Genomic DNA, 19,751 nt, shown 5'->3' with positions numbered 1-19,751 from the left:
CACACACCCACACGCCCTCACATCCATTCACACCTGTACACAGATGCACACCCACACACATGCACACCTGTGTACACACATGCTCGCCTGGACACACCTACCTACACCCACTTGTACACAGATGCACACACATGCACACACCCACACAAATCTGTACACAGATGCACACCCACACATGTGCACACACAGTTTCTAATGTTGCTAAGGAGGGTGGGAGACATGCTGGTCCCTGTCTCGTGGAGTCGAAGCACTAATCTCATGGACAACAGAGAGAGAGCAAAGCAATAGCTTATTGAGAGAAAGTACAAACTGTCAAGAGTGAGAGAGGTCCCGACTGGGCAGCCACCAAGGACTTTGTCCCTGACTTTTTATTGGGACCTGATCAGAAAGTTTGTGCAACTCTGTGCATGGCCCCTAGCTCGGGCAGGTGCGGGACACGTTTACCTCCTCTTTTTCTTTTCCAAACTCCTCTGCCTTTGCTCCCTCACCTCCCACTTGCCCCCTGCAGCCTCCCTGGAGGCCCTGATCTCTCCCTGCCTGGTGTTAACCCTCTTCCTGCTCAACACCACCAACCCTTCCTTTCTGGAGAAGAATAAACTATGGGCTGAGGCACTCCTGCCCACCTGAAAGAACTGCAGAATCCAAGAAAACTGTTTCTGAGACCTTTCTATTGTATAGGATTAAATTTGTAAAGAATCACATGTTAGCAATTAATCAATTTGGGCTTATTTAACCCTCTGCTGATTCTTCACCAGCATGCACACTCTTTCTTTAAGTGCTAGACCCTGTGGTATCATTTAGCATGTTTTGTTGAGCAAAACACCTTACTTCAGGGAATGAACCCAAACTGGGAGCTGCAAAAAAAAAAAAAAAAGACTGGTCGATACCGTGCCTTCCTGTCTCTCCCTTGGAAAGACTCTCAATCAAGAAAATACTGAAATGTGAACAGACACATGTGTGTGTGTGTGTGTGTGTGTGTGTGTGTGTGTAATCCAAGCCGATCACTTCCCACGCCGCTGTCTGCGCGGATGACGAACGCCAGCCCTCCCAGCTGGGAGACAATGGGTGCTACCCCTTGCTGCCCTCCCCAAGCAAGTTGGCCCGTTCCAAACCCTAATGTGAGAAGTTCCTGAAAGATAAAAAAGCTCTTGGGGCGCCTGGGTGGCTCAGTCTGTTGAGCCTCTGACCTCAGCTCAGGTCATGATCTCATGGTCTGTGGGTTCGAGCTCCGCGTCGGGCTCTGTGCTGACAGCTTGGATCCTGGAGCCTGCTTCAGATTCTGTGTCTCCCCCTCTCTCTACCTCGCCCCTGCTCACGCTCTGTGTCTCTCTGTCTCAAAAACAAAACAAAACAAAACAACTATAAAAAAGCTCTTATTTGGACCGTTCAGCTTTCTTCGTAAATTTTCTTTCTGTCATTTCACAAACCATGGTAGACTGTTGCATGTTGAAAATAAAAACCGGGGCGTCCGGGTGGCTCAGCCAGTTAAGTGTCCGACTTCGGCTCAGGCCATGATCTCATAGTTCACAAGTTCAAGCCCTGCGGTAGGCTGTGTGCTAACAGCTCGGAGCGTGGAGCCTGCTTTGGATTCTGTGTCTCCCTCTCTCTCTGCCCCTCCTCTGCTCCTGCTCTGTCTCTCTCTCTCTCTCTCAAAATAAATAAACATTAAAAAGAAAAAGAAAAAGAAAAGTCCTTGTCCCAACATAATCAGTCGAGGAAAGTTCTGGACTTGGAGCACTCGCGTTGGCAGGTTCTCTGGAATTCAGGTCTCCCGCTCAGTGACGTTTGTTTGTTTCGACACCTGCACGTGCCAGCTGGTAATGGTTACTTTGTTTTCTAGCACTTGTGCTTTTGTGTGGAGCTTGTTAATAAGGATGGATGGGGAGCAGGTGTGGCCGTTTCTGAGCGCGGTTATTGGTACGTAATTGCCCCAGGCTATTGTTTTCAGCAGTTTCCACTTGTACGTTGTCGCGTTGCAGCTGGCCCTAACAGCCGAGCGCGAATGCGCCACTGCCTCGTGCAGGCTCCGCTTACGAATCTAATTTCGTCATGGAAAGCGGCCAGATCTGTCCACTTAAGCAAAAATACTGGTGATGAAAGCAGAGTTCGAACTAGCCGAACCGGCGAAAGGTTGAAAAAAGTTGCGATCTTTTCAAGAATGTCAAGGATGTCATTTTACATTCACAGGCCAACCACTCGCTGATAAATTTAAAAATCTGAAATTTTCACCACGTTTGGCGGTAAATCAAGACTACCATAAGAGATGGAGATTAAAAATTCATTTTAGAACATCCCGCTCAAGATGTTTTTTTTCCCCAGTTGTCTTCTCTAATTCAACTCAGCAACTGAAACGGTGGTGTTAAACAGTCCGCAGATGTGATGCGCTGCTCTTAAGTCACTGCAAATTCGTAAGCCATGGAAGAAGTGTTGCCAGCTGAAAATTCCAGTAAGAAACACGTGTGCTGCACGGTGTTTGGGAAGAGGTGGGGCGATCAGTTTGGGGCTTGGAACCTTTTGATCATTCAGATGTTTTTAGCTCACGTCTGGAAAATCACAAGAGATAATTGCTTGTTTAGGGCGAAAAGGCGAGTAGGTTGACGTCCTGGTGTTACCTAGTCTTTTCATGGAAAATATTTACAAATGGGACTCTTGAGAGGCCGCTTTGTAGAAATCATCCCATGGCTTCGCGGCACCCAGGAGCGAGGGCGGGCTTGGTTTACTCCCACACGTCCCGGCCACGGGGGTAACTCTGTTTCTGCCAAGTTGCTACCAGCATTTGGACAGACCACCTGCACTGTCAGCGTGACCTTGAAGGGGCTTTGTTAATTTTCCTTCACCGGTGGGGATTTCAGCACTGAAGTCCCTTGGCCAAAACAACCTGTATTAATCAAAGGCTGCAAACATCGCTTAACGGCCACGGGTCGTGACACGTGCATGTAGAATGGGATTCGTAGAATCTAGACATCCAAGGGGAGAGCTGAGGGGAGCACTCTGACGCCGGGGCTGTCCCTCTGACTACCCAGATGTCCACACTCACACACACAGGGCTGTCGTGTGCTACACAACGCTTGCTGTACTGGGCAATTCCCAGTACTCTCCAAGCAACGTCAGGGTGATACAGTTGCCGCCACTATTACTCTCACATTCAGAGAGTTCCTGAAAAACTGCATGCATAATTGCTCTGTTTGAACTTCCTGACGTTGATATTATCTTTCAAATTATTCTCCCACACGTACTCACTTTTAAAATCATAATTGTGGGGGGAGAAGTTATTTTGTGGAGCGGGAAAAAAAAATCAAAGTACAAGTGTTCTTTTTTTAAGAAGGAAGTTGGGTGTTATCTTATTAGTGCCTAAAACTTTAGAACGTTTAGAGTTTTGTAGAATCTGTGCAAGGTCATGAACATCTCTCAGGTATCGTGTAGAAAATTCAGGCTTTGGAGGTGTCTGCACCCGGGCGAACGCCCACTGTGGTCTTCCTCCTGTGTGACCTTCAAAGCCCAGTTCCTCTGAGTCACGATTTTCTCTCCGCCAAGGCAAAACATGTAGCAGTTGTTGTGATGCTCTTTGACGAGGTGATTGATGTAAACTCAACGTGCATTGAGCAGTTACCCTGTGGTAGGTTAATACATACGTTTCTGAGCATTCCCTCTGCCTCTTGTTCAGTCCTCGGGAAAGCCATGTGTCAGAGGCTGCAGGAAGTGAGGCGCACAGGGACTCAGCCTATGCCTCGTCTCAGAACCGGAACTCAGGTCCTGGACCTGCACGTCTCCCCCTCCTGCTCCCAGCTAAGCTGCCAAGGTCAGGCTACCTCATGTAGCATTCCAGGGAGCATCTGTTTGAGGAAGCACGTTAACCAGTGTTTACTACTTTTCTTGGGAATGGCCATGTCTTCCCCCTATTTCCGTAGAATCCTGGTATCCCAAGAACTGGATTACAGTGTTTACCACCAAACTGTATAGTATCACCTCCAAACCAGTTTGTAAACAAAACAAAAACAAACAAGCAAACAAAAAACCACAACAGGTTAATGAATAAAAAGTCTTACATAATTTTCACATTTTCACCCACATTTTTCCTCTTGGGTACCTTCTAGAAAGCCAGAGAGAGGGGACAGATGATGGACTCAATCAGCCAGGACTAACCAGCACCATTAGGAACAGGTGAATATGTTTAAGTGCGTACCAGCACCAGGAAGCTGTGATTTTAATCGGACATCGTACGAACACTATTTACTCATATCCTCCCTTAATTACATGGCCTTAGTTCACGAGGTGACATTAAACGTGCCGATGCCTCCCCGTGCCAGGCAAAATGTCACGCGTTTCCGTGAATTCCAGCCAGCCAGTGTTCTGAGGAGCCCTTGAGGCCCTCGCACCTGCATTTCGGTGGGGGGGTGGGGGAGACACTGGGTCAAACCTGTCTTCACTCAGGACACACGGGCCATTTTCCCGATTGAGTTTTACAACTTCAGCCTGTGCTCTTGCCTGGACCACAGATATTTAAAAGTGGAATTTACTTAGGCTTTTGCGAGATGCACTTTTCTCTCATCAGGACTGCTTTCAGAGGTGAGGAAGCTTGTCTGGGGCTCGGGAGGGGCACCGCAGACCGGAGGTTTGCACCCCGACCCCCTCTGCGGTGTCTAATCTTCACCCCCCCCCCCCCCAGGTGAGGCCACCATCCATCACCTTGGGCAGGTGGGCCCCGAGGGGGCGGAGCCCTGGTGGTGGTAGAGGGAGGGCGGCCCCCTCGGGGAGGTGGTGGGGGCCTCCTCAGAGCGAAGGAAGGCCATGTGGCCGCAGGAGCCTGTAACACAGACGCCCAATCGGACTGCTTGTTAGAAGTTGTGTGAAAGGCTCCACCCGCTGTGCTGGGGCCCAGCCCCCTGGGTCGGAGCCCGTGGAGCCCGTGGAGCCCGAGCCTCGGGCCCGTCCCTCTGGGCAGGAGTTCTGACACGTGGTGCATCCCTTATAAAGAGAAGCCAGGCCCCGGGGCTGCTTCCTCTCCCGGGTGTGGACGAGGAGGAAGATGCCCGCGAGGACGCCGTCTCTGCACCGGGGAGCGACCTTCACCAGACCCCCACGCTGGGCCTTAGCCTTGAGTCTCCAGCTGCCACGAGCATCTGAGGTCAGTGCTAGTCCCTTGGAAGCCCAGGTCGGGGACCTCTGTGGCTGGGCTAGGACCGTGAGCCTTGGCTTCGGGCCCCGCTAGGAACAGGCGCCTTGGTCAGCTCGTCTCCTGTGCTATTCCCCTGCTGCTGGCGCGCAGGTGGCCTGGGGCCAGTGGGCCTGCTCCGGGTCCCCAGAGCATGGCAAATTCGTAGGGGGCCCCTGAGAGAGGGGCACGCCGGGGGTCTTCGAGCGCCTTTCCGGACAGCCTGGAATTTTCTAGTCTTTGCTGCACAGGAGGTAACTGGGAGCTGGTTCCCTGGTTTCCCCCGGGGAGCCCTTCATGCCCCCCCACCCCCGAGAATCGCACTGGGGACTTCTGTAGGGTTTAATCCCAAAACCCCAGAGGACTAAACTCTAATCATTGTCTGGTAACTTTTTCTCACAGGTGAAAACAGGCAGCAGGTAAGGGTGTCCTCTCTCATTCTAGAGTGTTTCCGTGTACGGATCTGCCTGCTAGACTGGCAGGAGCTCTCCTCCGTTCTCCCTGGGCTACCCTGCTGACTGGGCTGTTCCAAATGGAATCTGCCCCAAACCAGATCTGTTCCTGTGGCGCAGACCTTCCGTTCTTAGGAAGTGGCAAAAACTTGTCTGCAGTTGCTCAGAGTCTTAGGTTGGTGGTTTCTCCCATCTGGTTGTGAACCCTGGCTGCTTGGGGGGGGGGGCACAGGGAGAGCCCCCCGGAATCCCAGAGTTCAGCCCGGCTGCAGTGGTCTCACACAGGCCTGTGCATGTGGTCATCCCAGGCCCCTAGTACCCCTTGCTCCCCACTCTAACTCTGCAGAGTGTTTTAGAAGCCCGTCTGAAGACCCTTCCCACTCTGGACAGCTTCAGCCCAAGCCCCTTGGGCCTGACCCCAGCTGGAGCCCCTGAACTCAGACACAAGCGGCGCCTCCCCCCCCCCCGCACAGGTGAAGGGAATCGGTTACCGGTGGGGTCATGGGGAGCACGGCTTCCTGAGTCCCCGCAGACGTCTGTAGGAGGAGCCAGTGATAAAAACCTGGGGCCTGTCTGATTCCACGACCCTGCTGACCCGTGGCCCTCCCCTGGCCCATATTATACTTGCAGCCTCAGGCTCCTGGTGTCTGACTTCTAGAAACTTCCATCAGCTATAAACTTATTCCATCGATTTGTCCTTTTCATTGGAATGCAAATGCCAGTCTGAGTCAATCTTGCTCAAAGCCTGGCGTTTAGAGAGAGGCCTAGGCAACTTCCAGGAGCTTGGGATCACTTAACAAATGGGTTAATTTAACAAGCCTCCGAGCAGACACCTGGCAATCCCAGGATCAGAGAGCCAGTGTGAGCTAGCCAAGGGGGCTTCTGGGTAGATGGGGGCCCAAAGCTTTACAGCCTCGAGTTTTGCTTACTTTGGGTTAGTAATGCCAGTATACCTAGTTCCGGACTCCGTGAGTGTAGGAGAATCACAAAAGCGAGCCAAGGCACCTCTAAGTCTTCAAGTTGTCTCTCCCTGGGTGGGTCTCCACTTGTGCTATGTGCGTGGTGCTCTCATCTCTTAAAGCCAAACACCAAGATGCAGGGGAATGAAACCTAGTCCCCCTTCCCTACTCCTGCCCCCAATTAGCAGCAGGAAGTTACCAGTGTAGTACTCAACAGTTCACGCTTCATTTTCACCACTTGTCCCAGTATTAGAGCCTAGAGAAAACCCAGCCTTCCCGGTTTGGGATCTAATCTGGGACCAGAGGTCAGCTGCTCGTATCTGTCAGGCTGTGCCCTCGGAAGAGGGCCCCTGTGCTTCCTCATACACTGCCCACCAGTTTTGCCTGGAGCAGCTCCCGGTCCCTTCCAGAAAGGTCCCTGGCCTGGGGGGAACCTCAGGAGGCCCAGGTGGGGCGTCCCAGCATCATGACGTGAACGTGGGTGTGGTTAGTTGTCTGCCGGGTTCCCCGCACCTTTGTCCTGAAGTCTGTGTATCACTGGGTGGGTGGGGGGGGAGGGGGAATTTAGGCCTACATGAGTGGTGGTTGGGTGGCTGGGTTTGCATTCGGGATGCCCTGGAAGCACCCCCAGAGGGTCTCCTTTGTGCCATCTCGACTTGGGGTCCCTGTGGAGCAGCGGCTTGCAGCTGGGGGGTGGGTAGTTGGAGACGACCGTATGCCCTCCAGCACTGGCGACTTGCTGGTGTCCTAGGACTGCTGGCCTGTGCCTTCCCCTACCAGCTTGGAAGTAACCTTCTCCAAGCTACTCTGAGGGTGCTCTTCCCAGAGACCCCAGAATGTCCGATCTAACCAGTCAGGTGAGCTAGGAAGTAATCCGGGACGTCCCCAAGGGTGAAAACCAAACAGGGAGCCGAAAATGGGGATTTTGTGGTTCCCGGAGGCTTCAGCTGCCTGGGGGAATTTTGCCATGGAGATCAGGTGGGGCCCACGTTTTCATCACTCGCTTCTAGAGACACCTGTAGGGGCTCAGGAAGCCAGCCCCCTTGCCCTCACCAATGACCGATGCCCCTCACCTGTGAGGGGGGAGTGGTGCAATTGAATTGGGGTCTGGCTTTTAAATTTTTTTTTTCAACGTTTATTTATTTTTGGGACAGAGGGAGACAGAGCATGAACGGGGGAGGGGCAGAGAGAGAGGGAGACACAGAATCGGAAACAGGCTCCAGGCTCTGAGCCATCAGCCCAGAGCCCGACGCGGGGCTCGAACTCACGGACCGCGAGATCGTGACCTGGCTGAAGTCGGACGCTTAACCGACTGCGCCACCCAGGCGCCCCTGGGGTCTGGCTTTTAATGGCCCAAAGGAGTCTAGTGACCCTGTCACCCAGGACTAACAGCAGGATCACGAAAGACTGGTCAGATGTACTATAGCCAAAAACTTCTCGGGCTTTCACTTTAAGGTCTAATAAACGGTCTCCTGTAAGGTTTACTGATGTTTTTGGTTCAGAAATCCTCTAGTCTGTATGTACAGATGGATTCTGGGAAAACCTTAAAAGGAATTAAAAAAAAAAACAAAACCCTATGGCAGCAGATTACAGGGAGGGTGCTTCTATTAGAGGGTGTACAGGAGGCCTTGCCTGGAAGTGTTCCTACAGTGGCTTTGCATTGGCCTTGTTTTTAAGATCTGGGCTCCAGGTCACATCCTACACTTACCTGTATCCAATTCTAGAATACTTAACAGTAGTTTACTCACTTGTTATACAGAAAAACCATCTGAAACTGTCCAAAATTCCAGTAACAATGCATGTTGTATGTCCTTTGGAGTAAGGTCAGGGACCAGTTACCTGATGTTCTACTGAACTGCATAATCTACACTTAAATAGTCTTTGAGCTGAGCCTAGTGACTCCTTCCCTTGCTCTCTTCCTCCTGCCATCTTCATTTTTGTGAGACCCCTCGGTTACTAGAGAGGTGTTTAAGTCTCCAACTAGGATGAGCGGTTGTGTCCGTTTCTTTTGGCTCTAGGGGTTTTTTGCCTCGTGTATTCGTGAGCTCTGTTGGGTGCAGACCTGTTTGGGAATGTTAGAGCGTTGACCTTTTCGTGACCGTGGAATTCCCTTTGTCCTTCATCTTCCATGTTTTAATGGCTGTTTCTCTGAAGTTACTATGGATACTTCGTGTGTGTGTGAGAGGGTTAATCCCTTTGTGACCATCTTTATATGGCCTTCTAACATAGCCTATTTTAAAATCCCTTTTGTCTAAAGTTCTTAAGGCGTTGGTAAAACAGAAAAATCAGTGGAAAGTTCTGTTGAGAATAACTGCCGTTGATGTTTTGTATTTGGAAAACAACAGGTATAACAGACCCAGGAGATTGGTTTCAGGTGTTCAACACAATGATACTTATATACTTACAAAATGATCCCCGTGGTAAGTCAAACACCTGTCACTTTACGTAGTAACAAATTTTGGGAACTGAAGATCTACTCCTACCAATACATAACGGGGTACTAACCATAGCAGCCTTGCTGTGTGTCCTTTGCCTGTGACTTCTATAAAGCTGCACTTACAATTGTCCCTTTTGACCCCTTCACCCATTTATCCCCCCCACCTATGGGAGCACCTATCTGTTCTGAATTTGTGTGTGTTCTAGTTTCCACATAAAAGTGAGATCATGTACTTTTTTCCGATCTGCTTCGCTTACCTAAGGCCTTTGAGATCCTTTGTGTTGTCACAAATAGCCGAGTGTTCTGTTGTGTGTATATGGCATGTGTCCACCAGTAGGTCCTTGTTTCAGTACATGGCTGCTGTAAATCAAATGAGCGTGGGGGTGGGTGTATCTTAAGTTCGTGTCTTTGAATACCCATTATTGGAACTGTTGGATCCCGTTCTGCGTGAACTCCGTACTCCTCTCCATAGTGGTTGTGCCAACTGACACTCCCCCCAACCGTGTGTGAGGTTCCCTTTTCTCTGCATCCTTGCCAGCACTTCCTGCTTTTTGATTCTAGATATTCTGACAGGTGTGATGTGATAGCATTGTGGTCTTGATTTGCGTCTTCCCTGTTTGATGCATCTTTTCGTGTACCTGTTGGCCACCTGTAGGTCTTTATCAAACTATTCAGCTCCTCTGCTCTTAAATCAGGCTTCTTTTTGCTCTTGAGTTGCGGTTATTTGTGTAGTTCAGATGTTAACCCCTTATCGGATAGTTTGCAAACATCACTCTGTAGGTTGCCTTACCATTTTACCTTGCTGTGCAGAATCCTTAGTTTGATGTAGTCCCACTTGTTACCTGTTTGACTTAATTTTTGCATATGGTGGAATAGTGGTCCAATCCCATTCTTCATTTGCTTGTGGCTGTCCAGAATTCGCAGTCTCTTGTGTGGTCTTTGCTCGTTTGTCCTAAGATAATTGTAGAAGTGTGGGTTTATTTCTGGGGTGTGTGTTCTGTTGATCTGTTTTATGCCAATATCCTACTGTTCACTGTAGTTTCATGATATAACTTGGTATCAGAGCGTGATTCCTCCAGCTTTTTGTTTCCTCAGGCATTTTAGGGTTCTTTTTTCTATATAAATTCTCAGATTTCTGGAAAATTCCATTGGATTGTGTTAAATCTATAAATTGGGTAACATGGAAAGCTTAACCATATCCCAATGTAGGAGCAGAAAATAGCTTTCCATGTGTGTTATCTTCAACTTTTATGTGTAGTTTTCAGTGTTTGTCTTTCACCTCCTTGGTTATTCCTATTTTGCTATATTTTACTGTCAGAACATAATTGAGCCTTGTTCCCCTTGTCTTCTCACTGGTGTGAGTAGATCATATGAAGGTAAACACAGGAAAGAAAGGTTGGTGTCCTAACTCCTTGTGTATTAGACACGTGTAGATCTCTACTGCTCAGACAAAATCCCACCCTTACGTTCAGAGGTGATTCTTATCTAGGACCTCTGGGGCCACTTAGAGGCTGTTGAAGATGTTGGTGCAGGGGACCAAAGTGTTCCCATCTGACCCTCTCAGACCTTTCTCCGGTCTGGTGAGAGTTGACTGAAAAGGATTAAATGAACTCAGAAGATTCCTTATCTTCCCGAGAATTTTAGGCTAAAATTAAGGTATTTTGATGAAACTTTCTGTATCCTAGTGAAGGTTGGAGATGTATTGCTAAGCTGTTGATACCAAAGCATCCTCTCCCAGTGAGTTCAGTTTCTAACAATATATCCTAGAACATTCTTGTAAAGTGGTCAGCTGTGGAAGTATCCTTGATGTTCTGGTCATGGTGGCTACGTGGCACACAGAAAATACTCCATTGTGTGTGGCACGTGTTGATGGAATGCAGCCTGGGACAGAAGATTCTACAAAAGCCCACTCCCCCTTGTGTGTGGGGAGCACATGTTTATAGAATGCAGCCTGGGATGGAAGTTTGTACAAAAATGTTCTTTGGGTCTGTCTCCCTGAAAGCCCTGGGGCTGGGGATGTACCAGTTTAAGTACCTTTGGAAATCGTGGAATCTGCAGCCGGAGGCCAGGGCACCATCTGTAAGCACTGCTCTTGCTGATCCAGCTTCCACAGGGAACAGGCCAGATGTGTCTATAAACTGCTCCAAAGAACCCCTGAATGATCATGTAACACCTAAGCCCTAAGCATGATGTTCTGCTGCCTAGCTATACATATAAAGTAGTTAAATGTTGGTGTATGCAGGGATTAGAATAGATCTATTGCTGTCAGTTAATAAAATCTGGAAGCAACCTAAGTAGCAATGAGTGTGTCCAATGCCTAATGTCTTTAATTAAAAAAAATTTGAGTGTAAGTGGGGGAAGGGCAGAGAGAGGGGAGACACCGAATCGGAAGCAGGCTCCAGGCTCCGAGCTGTCGGCACAGAGCCCAACGTGGGGCTTGAACCCATGAACCGTGGGATTATGACCTGAGCTGAAGTTGGCTGCTTAACTGAGCTACCCAGGTGAACCCCATCTTCATTTTTAATCCCATTATTTAATCCAAGCATCCTGGGATTCCTAGAGAAATGGCTGAACCTAAAAGTAGAGAAGGGAGTTTCCATAAGCCTGGTGCCTCTTATAATTCCAGGGAAAAAATGCTAACAAGCATTGAGTAGATGAAAGGGACACAGCCAACTGAATCCTCCGAATGGTCAAATTTGAATAACTTGAGCAACTAAGTTATAAACCAAAGTAGAACATAAGTGCCCTTGAGTTTGTAGGGATATAAAGTTATTGAACATATAAATGGCAGAGATCTGTGCAGAATTCTAAACTCCAGTAGATCTTCTACCCTCCAGGAGGAGTATTTAGTGGAATATTACTTGAGTGTAGAAAGAATGGGAGAAAGTGGACAAACACTACCTTGGCCAGGTGACCAAGGTCCATGCTGATGGTGACCAGTCATGGCAACCACATGGAACCTTGCAATGGGTTTCAAAGGTCCTTAACCTGATCTGAGAAAGACCTCCAACTCCATTTGAAGGAGCTTCCCGAGTACCAGCACCCCTCAAAAGTGCCCAGCATCGGGAAGTGTGAGAAACTACCACACCCAAGAGAAGCCTAAGGAGACTGGACACTCCAGTGTAATGTGTCCTTTGTGGGATCCTGGAACAGAAAAAGGACACAAGGGAGGAACAAATAGGAAGAAACCTATGGATGTTAGTAAAGAATATTTCATGTCCTACTTGTGACAAATGTACCATAATGTCTTCCATAGAGTCCTTGGGATCTTTTGTAGTATTTTCAGGTTTGTTTCTATAATCCTGAAACCTCTAAAATGTGTTTTAAAATTGGGTCATGTTACTTGTACTGTAAACCTTAGACCCTAGGAGTTAATCTATACTACCGATAAAAGCTTTATTGGATATACTGAAGATTACACATCACCAGAGGGAATATATGCCTGCCTTATGCAGGTTTTCAGATAAAAATCCTAAAAATGTCGGGATGGAAGTCGTGTACTTGGCTTCTCTGAGGGAGCAGGGATGTGAGCAGTAAACTGCAGGCAGCAGTAACCGACCCTCCAAGATCGTTCTCATGTTGCACTTTGAGTCTCAGAAATGCTGAATGCCTCCGAGGGACGAAAACCTAACACATGGGCACACAGCAGAAGGCGGAGGATATCGGCATTAACCCAGAGCAGGATGGGTCTTGACAATGAGCCCCTCCCGGTGCCGGTAAAGCATAGTCAATTACTTCTATGATTGCTCCCGCCCTAATGCTGGTGTCCTAATGGGATCAAGACCATTCTACTTCCATCTGTTCTTACGTCCTATGATGTAGGGGGTAGGAGGTATTTTTTAGCCATAAGAAACTCTGCAAATTAAAAAAAACCTTGATAATGACCTGAGTCCCCTAAACTCAGGCTGTTGTGATTTGCTTTGGTCAACTTCCAAATGATCTGAAGGAAGGGAATTCTGGTGGTTCAGATCCTGTATGGAAGGCATAGAGACCTCTTCCTGCCATGTTGGATCATCACTGTTTTGGCAGGATGGTGAAAAATTAAGGGTCAGCTCTTTCAAGTCCAAGCTGTCGGATATTGTCTGGAAAAACAGGGTAACCTGGGCTGTACTTGGTAGACCTGGGGCTCCAGTTTAATGCCGTGTGTGCCTAGTGGGCTTGGTCTTGGAGTCCGTGTTCAGTGGGGTTAATTACTAAAGTGATCGACCATTTTAGGAAGTATTCAGAAACTGGCAGATTAAGAATATATCTAGCTTCCACATCAAGATGTGTTTCTTTTCATTCCTTTTGTGTTCTGGGAAACTTCATGCTTTAAGTCAGAATCTTAAATCATCGTGTACAAATCCCTTCGTAACCCAAGAGTATCTGAGGCAACATTTGAGTGAATTTTGACTGGCTCCACAGCTAGTTTAGAATACTTGTGGTGTGCAGAAAGGGGTGGGGAAGATCGGCTGTCATTTCAGGTATTTGTTAAAAAAAAACCACTAAAGCAGTGGGTCAGATCTTGCGATGTCCGAGATGTGCCGTTTCTCGGGAACGATAATGTGCTGCTGGCCGCTACGGGAGTACAAATCTGACCGCTGCCAGCAAAGGGCAGAAAAACCACATGTTGGTACTCCTTGCTGAGGACGAGGATGCAGCGAGTGCCTTCCTGACGGTGGCTGGCATACTGCAGCGGAGTCCTCGGCCATTCTATAGCTCAGTGCGTGACCAAGACCTTCGATGTTCCCGGGGGATCTTCCTGGCTCACCGGGCGTCCTGAGGGGGTGGTTTTCTGGGAGGAAGAATGTAATCTGTGTTGACTTTTCCTTGGGAAAAGCCTGAATTTCCTACGAACGTCCTATCGGATCATCTCCTGTTATGTGCAGACGGTCTTGGCGTTGCAATTCCGTATCGATGCTGCTCTTTTGGAGAGCGCCGATGTTCTGCAGGACTTTTCCCTTCAATTGTTCTCTACTATCTCAGAGATGGCAATCTTCACGGATAGGGAAGACACTTATGTTCAGACTCAGAAGCAACGGAACCATATGGATCCCCCACACCAACTTCTGTACAAGAGATCAAGCTTATTTTCTCGGAGATCGCTATGAATTCTTATGGTATAGTATTCCACTTGTTCACACTGAATTTACTTAGAAAACAAGTTTTCATGACTTCTCAAATATTTACACATTAGGGGTAATTCACACTTTGAAGACCTGATTTGCCTGAGTTGGGGAGGACCGCTGCCCCAGCAGTGGTCCTTGTTAGATTCCTGTTGTTGGGTTTTGCTGGTATTTAGAGAACAGGCGGTGTGATCAAGCAATCTAAGTCTGGAAAAGCACAGCAAAAATGGACGAGGTCCCCAGCAGAGCTACGGGCTACCCCGTTCTCACCGGGAAGTAATATGGGCTGTGTTCCCTTGGGGTCACCGAGGGCCACGGTTTCAAATCACCTTGCTAATTTGCTCATCAAACTGCACCTATTTGCTGGTGTCACACCTTAGAGGAAATCGTTCTTGGTTTTCTTTTGCTTAAAGTAGGAGTATTGGTCTTCCTTGCAGGGCATGTGCGAGAATGCTGAACTTGGGGACTCTGTTCTCAAAATAGAATGTATACATAAACTGACAGCATAGGGGGACGTGAGGGTATGAACGTCCTCAAATCCATAGGGTGTGTGTGTCTGTCTTGGCCGGTGCATGTGTTCTGCTATACCTTTCAGGGGAGACCAAAACTCCACACCAGAGCCTGATTCCATGTTCAACATCTGTCCCACCTTTTCTGAGGTATAATGGACCTGCAACAGGTGTAGGTACCTGTATGGCATGATTCAGTATCTGTCTACATTGAGGGGGGGAAAATTTGTCTCAACGCCTGTCCCTATGCATGGTTATAAATGGACTTTCTGGTGACTGGGGCTATCAAGGTCTATTCTCTGCAACTTTCAAATACTCGGTACAGAATAAACTAGTCCTGCTGTACGTTGTATCCCAGTGACTCCTAACTGGAAGTTTGGACCCCCTTCACCTTTCCACTTCTGGTAACTGCCCATTTGTATCTAGGAGCTCACTATTTAACGTCAGTGGCATCATATGGTGTTTGTCCTGCTCTGATTTAATGCCCTCGAGGTCCATCCGTGTCCTGGCAAATAGCAAGATTTCCTTTATGGTTGAAAAGTATATGTATATACACATATACCCTTCTATCCACCCATCAATGGACACGTGGGCTATTTCTTATGGTAAATCTGCAGTGAACATTGAGGTGCATGTAATCCTATTAGTGTTCTCATTTTTCAGATCCCCACAAGTGGGATTGCTGGATATGGCAGCTCTATTTTTAACCGAGGAACCTGCCCCCCCATAGTTTTCATAGTGGCTGTACCAATTTACATGTCCACCAACAGTGCACAAGGTCCCTTCTCTACAAGTCTCCAACACTTGTCTCTTGGGTCTCTGATAGTCCTCCTAAAAGGTGCGCTATCACCTTGTGGTTTTGATTGCATATTCCTGATTAGGGACGTTGAGCACATTTCCAGGGTACCTGCTAGCCATCTGTATGTATCTTGGGGAAAATGTTCAGATACTCCTGCCATTTCTAATCTGATGTTTTTGTTCTTGCATGTTTTTATTCTAGGAGTTCTGTATATTTTCCCATCTAACCTCCATCAGATAGGATTGGTAAATATTTTCTTCCATTCAGTGGTTTGCCTTTTCCTTCCTCTGTGCAGAAGCTTTTAGTTTGATAGTCTCACTTGTTGAATTTTGTCACTGCCTGTGACATCAGATGAGAAGAAAAACCTTGCCAAGCCAGTGTCAAGGAGCTTCCCATCTGTTATGGCTTGTTCTATGGTTTCAGAGCTCTAATCCACTTTGAGTTAATTTTGTGTACTGCCTAACATAGCGGTCTGGTCTCATTCTTTTGCATGTGGCTGTCCACATACAAAATAAATCCCCAGCACCAGTTATGGAGACTGTCCTTTCCCTGTTGTATTCTTTTTTCCTTTATTGCAAACTAATTGACCACAAATGCACAGGTTTATTTCCGGGCCCTGTACTCCATCGAGTGGTGTGCTGCCTGTCAATACTACAGTGTCTTAATTACCGTAGTTCTGTAGTAGTTTGAAATCAGGGAGTGAGATGCCTCCAGCTTTAGTGTCACTTTGGCTATTCAGTATCTTTGCTTCCATACAAAATTTTAGGCTCTATTTTGTGAAAACTTCCCAGGCATTGAATCTTAGGCTGCTTTGGGTATGGTGGACATCATTAACCATATTCTCGCAACCCATGAATGTGTAATATATTCCTCCAATTTCTTCGGTTTCCTAAAATTCTCAGTGTATCTCTTCCACCTCCTCGATTATACTTATTACTAGATGTTTTTGTTTTTGTGGGGTTTTTTGGATGCGATTGCAAGTGAAGCCAAGTCCTGATGGTTTGTGTATAGAAACACAACAGGTTATTGTAGAAGGCTATTGTATCCTGCAACTTCACAGTTTACTTGAACAGATTTTTGGCAGAGTCCTTTAGGTTTTCTACATAAAACCCCATGTCCTACGTAAATATGGAAAGTAAAACTGTCACATTTGGATGCCTCCTCTTGCCTAATTAGTCTGGCTAGGACTTGGTGTAAAAAAAACAGATCCCCAAGACCAGGATCCCACATTCTGAGGAAACCATCGCAGCTTTCCACCATTGAGTTTGTCTGCCGTGTGCTTTTTCTCTTTATACCCAATTTGTTGAGCTTTTTCAACATAAGTGGGTGTTGGACTCTGTCCAAAGCTTTTTCTTCATCTACTGAAATACATTTTTTAGATCCTTTTGTTCTAGGGTATCCTACAGACCGACTTGTGGATGTGGATCCGTGCATCCCTGGAAGAAATCCTGCGTTTGAACATGAATGATCCTCTTAATGTAGGATTGAACTTGGTTTGATAATTTGGGGGTTTTTGTGTCTGTGCTCATCAGGGATACTGGCCTGTAGGTCTTGTGTCCGTGTCTGGTTTTGTCCTGGCAATGCTGGCCTCCTAGGAGTTTGGAAATGTTCCTGTCTGTCATGAAAGGGTTTGAAGAGAATCCTTATCAATCGAGTGTTTGGGAAAATTTACCTGTGACGCCCTCTGGTCCTAGACCGTTTTTGTTTTTGATGAGTGATTCCGATCTCCTTACTAGTAATTGGTCTATTCAGATTCTCCGTGATTCAGTCTTGGAAGATGGTAAAGGTATGGGAGTTTACTCATTTCTTCTAGATTGAACAACTTGGTGTATAACTTTTCATAATGGCCTTTTACAATCCTTTGTATTTTTGTGTGCATTGTAGTTTTTCCCTGAGCCCTCTTTCTTGGCTGAGTCGAACCAAAGGTGTGTCAATTTTGTTCCTTCGGAGAGAAGCCACTCTTTTGTTGGTCTTTTCCATTCTTGAGTTCACTTCTGCTCTGGTATAACTACTGGCTTCATTTTTTTGTTCCTTGAAGTGTAAAGTTAGGTTGATTTTTTTTTTTTCCCCCCTCTTTCTTGAAATGGTGCTTAAGGCCATGAATCTCCCTCTATAAGCTGTTTTTGCTGTATCCTGTAAGTTTTGTTTTCATTTAACTCCAGGTGTTTTTGTTTCTTTCATCCATTGTTTCATTAGCCTATTTGATCTCCACATAGTTTGTAGACTTTAATTTTTTTTGTAACTGCTTTTTTGGTTTCCTATCTTCCCCTGCCCCCACCGGCCAAAAAAGATAGGATTTCAGTCTTAGTCTTGTGGCCTAACCTCTATCCTGGAGAATGTTCTGTGTGTACTGATGTGTTTTGGGATGGAATGTTCTGTATATAAAGTCCATCTTGTCTAATGTGTCATTCAAGGCCAACGTTCCCTCGTTAATGGGATGATCTCTCCATTGGCCTATGTGGGGGTTGGAGTCCCCTGCCATTACTGTATTGCTGCCATTTCTCCCTTTGCTTCAGTTGGTGATTGCTTTATATATGTAGGTTCCTTGTTGGGAGTATATTTACATGCTCCTGTTGTATTTCACCCCTTTATCCTTATGTAATGCCCTTCATTGTCCTTACTGTGATCTTTGTTTTGAAGTCCATTTTCTGATAAGTAGAGCTGCCCAGGCTTTCTTTTGCTTTCCATTTGCATGGAATCTTCTCCTACCCCCTTCACTTTGTATTCTCTCCTTAAAGGTAGGAGCTACTTTTTCTTGTGCCCAGAACCTTGCAAAAACGGTGGCTGGTACATGCACTGAATGGTGATGGTTTAGATGGTCTTAGAAACTAATCTGCTAGGGACTGCATGTTACTTGTTTCACACTGTAAATCACTCCCTCTGCTTAATGCAGGCTTCTTTGTAGATCCATTTCTCTTGGGGATTTAGCATCTCAACATTGCAGATTAGCATCTTGGTCTAACACATTTTCAAAAGACTTTTCATAATACTTCTGTAACTTTTCAGTCCCTGGGCCCAGACTAGTGAGGTCTTAAAAAGTACCATCAAGGGCAGCGGAGGACTTTTTTTTTTGGAGGGAGGAGACCCAAGGACACATCTGTACATGGTGTCACTGCAAAAACAATTTTTCAAAGGTTTCGACCACGTAGTCTAAATTTTTGACCTGCCCATACAAGAAATGTGCACACATGATGCTTCATGCTGTTAGCTTTAAGCACAATACTAAGAATTAGAAGATAAAATCCACTAGGGGTAAAGTAATACATATTTCAGCAAAACTGTAAAATAAACTGCATTTGAAAACAAATGATGCATGATTGCAAACAAAGGAGTTTCTGAGATGGTCATTAGGGTCACTTTTGGTCTCCGACCTTGATTTATGGATGGAGACCATTTATGCGTCCATCCCAAGCCCTCTACACCGTCCATGACCAGAGTGCTCAGTCTTGGTACATTGATGCTCCAGTCGTCCTGGGAAAGCCGCTGTTAAACATGCTTCACGGTTCTCCATCTCTAGGTATTTACTGAAATATTTTTCTGCTGTTTAGGTCTGGCCAGTTTCTGGAGATCAGAATGCTCTGGCCAAGAAGCTGATTAGCAAACTAACAGCAAGCCTCGTGGTGACCTCTGAAATTGTCAGGCACATTCCAATCCAAGATCGGAGATTCATAGCCCTAATTGTTTTCACTATAATTCTCAGTGGCCATTGGAAGGAAACCATTATGGATACAAATGCATGCAGCATTATTGGCTCAAGATTATCCATCTTCCTCCAATTTGGAAGAATTTTCGTACATTCTGCCTATGGGAGGTCAGAATTGCCTTCCATATCCTCTTTGGTTCCTCTGTCTCCTTAGTCTTTTTTCTGGGATCCTCTGTTTCATCTCTGCCCTTGTTTTGGTGAAGCCCATCAGGTAGATTTTGGCAAAAAGAAATCTATGGGAAACGAGGTTTTGTTATAAAACTCCTGAATAGTTGTGCCATTATGTCCCTTGACTAATAGTTTGGGGGTAGAATTCCAAGTTATAAATAACTTTTCATTGTTAGGAAACATTGTTGAAATGATTTCATAACTTCCAGGGTTGCTATTGAGAAATCAAAGGATGTTGTAATTCTCTTCAGTAGGACTAGATTTTTTTTTTTTCTCCTGGAATTTTACCATTGAGGTGTCCTGGTGTGGAAGTATATAGCTTTAAATATGGAGTTGCTGGAGTGGGCCATTTTGACTAGGAAACCATTCACTCTTGAGGCTCCCCTTTCTGGGTTTAGTTTCCTTCACCTACTTTTTGGAAGTTCCTGATGAAGCTTTGGGGTGATGGTAGGGTGGTTTGAAGCTGA

The sequence above is a fragment of the Herpailurus yagouaroundi genome, unplaced genomic scaffold (assembly GCF_014898765.1).
Source record: "Herpailurus yagouaroundi ecotype Mexico unplaced genomic scaffold, PumYag 203, whole genome shotgun sequence".
In the NCBI taxonomy this organism is placed as follows: domain Eukaryota; kingdom Metazoa; phylum Chordata; class Mammalia; order Carnivora; family Felidae; genus Herpailurus; species Herpailurus yagouaroundi.
This window is presented reverse-complemented; position numbering follows the sequence as displayed.